We start from the raw sequence: 5409 nt of genomic DNA, 5'->3' as shown, positions 1-5409 counted from the left end.
TGTTTCATGAAATGAGGTCAAGATTAGGCGAATCTGCAACCATTTCTGACAGACATGGCAGACATGGTTTTCTCTTTTGAATTTTTTCATATTTTTCTGGTCAGGGCTTTTGTAGCCGACTAAAGGCATGGGTTTTTCACGTTGTACTACAATGCTTAAATCAAGTTATTGAAAAGTCTGGAGGGTAGTTGTCTGATTGGCAATCATACCGCATCTCTTTATTTTTAAGATTAAAACAAGTAAATATCTTATGATGTGTGTCAATCAGTTACTGTCTCATTTGTTTTGTATACGCTACATCTCTTTTTAGTCACATTGACAGCTGCAGGCATGACATGAACCCAGATCTAGAGTGGCAATACAGCAATTGTAAGGGGGTTAAAAGTCAAAAAAATTTGAAGAGTCTAAAGTTGAATAAGTTACAGAAACTAGATACTGAAAAATTAAATAAATAAATATCAACTGTTTTAATCATCTTGTATTTCTAATAAAGCCATATCAAGATCTTCGAAGTATTCATAGGCCGACAAATTGTAGTCTTCAGTATCGCTATCTGAAACAGCAGAATCTTCTTGCTCCTCGAGCTCCTCAACAACTTGTTCTGACAGAAATAACTTCTCAAGAGGTAACATATCACAGGATTCACAATTACAAGACTTAGTACACAAGTCACAGCATGAATGTTTCCTGCTTTCTTTCTTCATCAAATCATCCAAGTCTGAATTTCTGAGGAAATTACACATTAGATCCTTTCTCCAACAATCTTTAGCTTTAAGAATTGCCTTAACTTCCGGTTTCAACTTCTGCAAGTGGTATCCATTGTATAGGATAATGGCAACTGATGGATTTCCATCCCTCCCCACTCGCCCTATTTCTTGCAGCAAATCTACCAGATTATTTGGAGGTCCAAATAATACCACTCCACTACACTTTTTTACATCTAAACCCATTCCCAGGGCACTGGTTGACAAAATAAGTATCAAAACACTACTTTCCTCCTTCAATGCATTAATTATGATGTTTTTGTTAACATCTGGAGTTTCAGAATGGAACATCTCAATATACTTGGCACAATGTGGCAATTCTGTTACAATGTATTTATAAAGTTTGGAAGTGTCATTTATCGATGAACAATACAAAAGTGTACGTGGGAAGTCCTGACTTTTTTCCTCTAATGCATCTACTAACCATGTCATTCCCATTTCAATTTAATTTTTAATTTTGGAAGATACATGTACTAGTTTTATATTAGACTTGTTTGGTGATAAATTAATTTCTGTTGTGTCCTCCGCTAGCTGCAATATTTTCATGACTTTTTTCCTAAAGCTTACAGTGCAAGTTGCACTTAAAGCCAATACTGTAGCATCGGAAAAGAGTGATCTTAGTTCACCTACATTTGAAAACCATTTTTCGAAAAGCCTTTTTTCTGTCTCCTTCATCTTGGCCCCTGAAAGAAAAATAGAAATAAGTACTTCTATAAAAACTTTTATAAAAGGTAAATATCAGCACCTCTTGCCTAGATTGTTAATTCTTATGGCAAAACAAAATTAAATACATGTATGTGCTTGTCCATATTGTTATGTAACAGCCTATCATTCAGTGGTTGTTGTTGGTTGCTGTCTATCACATTTGTTTAGGGTTTTATTTTTCATACATTCTTATAATTACATTGTAATGGTTCATCATTTTGCAAGTAGTGGTCTTAAAAGAGCTTACTTTTTAGTATTAGGTTATCTCGTTCTTGAAAGCTGTACAGTTCTGTACCAGTGGTCTTAATTTTTTACTTCTATATTTTTGAAAATCTAAATTCATAAAAATGGGAAGGGAGTACACATCAATATATAGAAACAATTCATCAAAGTTTCATGCAAATTAGTTGAATAGTTTTTGAGTTACTGTCTGACAGGTTGACGATTGAAAGACAGTCACAGGTTAGGGGAGGGTTGGGATCCCGCTTACATGTTTAATTAACCCTGCCACATTCTTTATAGTGCCTGTCCCAAGTCAGGAGCCTGTAATTCAGTAGTTGTCATTTGTTTATGTGTTACATACATTTGTATTTGTTTTTCGTTCATTTTTTATGCATAAATTAGGCCTTTTGTTTTCTCGTTTGAATTATTTTACATTGTCATTTCGGGGCCTTTGATAGCTGACTATGCGGTATGGGCTTTGCTCATTGTTGAAGGCCGTACGGTGACCTATAGTTGTTTATTTCTGTGTCATTTGGTCACTTGTGGAGAGTTGTCTCATTGGCAATCCTACCACTATTCTTTTTTATATAGACAACGGTATACCATAATACGTCCTGTAAATGTGCGAATAGAAATGAACATGGGGAATAAACATTGTATCCACTTACCAAATTGCTATTGTGTGAAACTCATCAATTACAACCAACTTAATGTTCAACTTCTTTCAACAAGTTCTCCAATAGGGATCACCAACCAATGTTTCTGGAGATGCAAAAATGACATCTATCAACCCCTCTTTGATTTGATCGTCACTCTGGGGAAGATGATCCTAAAACGCAAAAAAAAATGTAGGTGGGCAGTCTCCAAAAAGACATATTTCTATGATAACTTCTATAATTTAAATGTACACTGTACAAATACCCTTTCTCCATTTCACTGCGTTTGATTAAAGATTGAAATCCAATGAAATAATTCTTATTGTTTTAAAGTCCAATACAGAAATGAATATAGCTGAGATTTCAATGAATGCATAGCATATTTTCTCGATTGTGAGATGTTTCTGCCAATGTATCTGTTTGGCCATCCAACAAGGTCTTTTAGACTGCACTTTTTCATATTTTTTTTTTATTTTTTCATTGTTTAACACAAACATGACAAATAACAATCTAATTTAAAAATTAAGTTTCCCGCACGTTTCTGAGCCATGTAAAGCTGATTATGCTGTATGATTTTGCTCATTGTTGAAGGTCAGATGGTGACCTATAGTTGTAAACTTTGTCATTTGTTGTCTGGTGGAGAGTTGAGTTGGCAATTTTACTTCAAGTCTTGTACATGTACGACATCTTCTTAATCTTATATGCATGTATATTTGTTTTGAGATAGATTATTAGTACATGTAATTAACAACATTTCCCTTGGACTCTGGTGCTTCATTAATACAACATGTAGTATATATCTTTATACAAAGTATGAAGAACTAGCATTATGGCCAAAACGACTGTAAAATACTGGCAATATGACCGATACAATCTGTTCTCGGTGAAATGAGACAAATTTATGTGCTACCATGGCTATGATCAACTGCTTCTGCAGTTTTTTTTTTAACTTTGCTCATGTATATCTAAGTTTCATATTACTGCTTTGTTACTGTTAGTCATGTGTATGTGTTGATATACTGAAGTTTAAATGTATGTTCCTGCAAATAAATTTTATTTTATTTGATAAGGCATACATGTACATCTTTGCCTGGTCAGATGCGGATCCAGGACTATGGAAAAGAGGGCCCTGCATCTAGACACCATAAGGTGTGGGAATAATGTCTTAATACATTTTTGTAAGATAGAGGCATTGCATTAATTATATAAGTAGCTCAAACAGCATAGGCGGATCCAGGGGGGCCTGGGCCCCCCTTTTGTTGGAAAAATTTAGTTGATTATATAGGGAATCACTGAAGCATGACTGGAGCGGGCCCCCTCTTAGGTCAGTCAGTGGGCCCCCCTTACAAAAAGTTCTGGATCCGCCACTGTACAGGGGGATAACATGTCACCCCCTAACTGATTTCTCATGTGTTATAAACATCTTTATTATACAACACTGCCAACATAATAATTATAATATAAATTAGGTGTTTATTGGCATTAAATACTATAGTATAGACTATTCCATTTATTGAAGCCTTACTACCACTGCATGCTTAAAGTTATACTAACCTTTGTATGCAGCAGATATATTTCCAATGTGCGAGAGTTTTTCCACCTGGTCCTGCATCAGAGCTACTAAGGGACAACAGACTAAAACTTTTCAGTCAGAACTGTTTTCAATAACCTCCCGGACAACTGGAAGGTACAGTTGAAACGGCAGTGTCTTGCCAAAACCAGTCGGTAGTACAGCCACGCACTTCTTCTTGTTAACTTAACACTCTAAAATTTCCTTTTGCTCCTTCTTTATATCATTTATACCAAATTTTGGCAAAACTTTTGTCAAAAACGTTGTCCCAACTGGGCGCATCCATGTTTTTTAACGATCCGATAATGGTATACAAGCCCGTCGCTGATTGGTTAATCGAAATTGATTTTCTGCACGCTGATTGGTCGGTCAAAGTTCACCAAATTTGACCCTAGACATGACCCTCAAGCGGCTGTTGTTAGATCTCCCACGCGCGACATATAAACAACGAGGAGCAAGTGCGGAGATTTAATTTTAATTAGATTGATAATTCATCAGCGATGTTTCTTAGCTTATTTTGACAAAATTGAACCAAACTGGCTGCAAAAACCGAATTATTATTCCACCTTTTCACTTCAGTCAATAATTAATGATTGAACCAAAAAAAAATCATATTTTTTTCTATATCTCGTAGATAATGCTCCTTTAACAGCAATCAATCAAAACAACTCAGTGTTGAATTGATGACTTGAAATTTAACCAAATATAGAAAAAAAAATGTGCAAGTCCATATACATCAGATTCATGATAAAAGATATAAGTTCCTCTCTCTTCCCATAGATCTTATAGCCATAGATGACATAGATATCTATGCTCTGTCTAAACAATGAAATTATGAAAATTGGTCATCATCTAAATCCAATGATGACAGATTGAAATATTAAGTCCGCTTTTGTTTCATAAAACAGAAAGGCCATAAGATAAAAATATCTTTTGTTTATGAAGTGAGAAACCATACTTTGTAAAAAAAAAAACTCTGATTCGTACAAATGGTTCACTGGAGCTGACAAGATGATGGATTCTCATGTTTATTGACATTTCAACATGCAGACAATCGGCATACCAATTGTTCTCCTCCACTCTGTTTATCAATTTCAAAATAGAATCCCCTGTCGTATAAGCACCTAATTCAGTATCTGTATATCTATGTTGATTTATAGGATGACCTTTCCTGGCTCAGCTGGAAATTGTCAAAGTGGATATTTTAAAGGGGCATAAGCTGTCAAATTCATTCACTTTCAATGATGTCATTCTTTTCCTACTATGAATAACTGAACACGCCTAGTACATGCATAACCCATCTCTAACTCGGGGCTTAAACTGTTAAATCATTGACTTGCAAGTCAATAATACATCAACGATGTTTTTGAGCTTATTTTGACAAATTTAGGCCGAAAAAGTCTGCTTTTATTAATACTTGAAACAAACAGAATCGTTTTTAAATGTTTGTCTAAATTGTAGCTAATGCTCCTTTAACTGCTAGAGTCCATTT

At 34.9% G+C, this 5409-nt stretch overlaps 1 long non-coding RNA gene across 1 annotated transcript; it reads right to left on the bottom strand.

Annotated features, from left to right (window-relative positions):
- Window positions 1-448: 448 nt before the first annotated feature.
- LOC127703331 (uncharacterized) lies at window positions 449-4401 on the bottom strand. Its single transcript, XR_007982935.1, has 3 exons — window positions 3902-4401; window positions 2360-2520; window positions 449-1447 (listed from the first exon to the last, which is right to left on the bottom strand). It is a non-coding gene; the product is annotated as an uncharacterized LOC127703331 (long non-coding RNA).
- Between the last annotated feature and the right edge of the window lie 1008 nt (window positions 4402-5409).

Source organism: Mytilus californianus, unplaced genomic scaffold (assembly GCF_021869535.1).
Source record: "Mytilus californianus isolate M0D057914Y unplaced genomic scaffold, xbMytCali1.0.p SCAF_1, whole genome shotgun sequence".
Lineage (NCBI taxonomy): Eukaryota > Metazoa > Mollusca > Bivalvia > Mytilida > Mytilidae > Mytilus > Mytilus californianus.
Note: the sequence above shows the minus strand (reverse complement) of the source record. Positions and strands in the feature narration are given on the sequence as shown.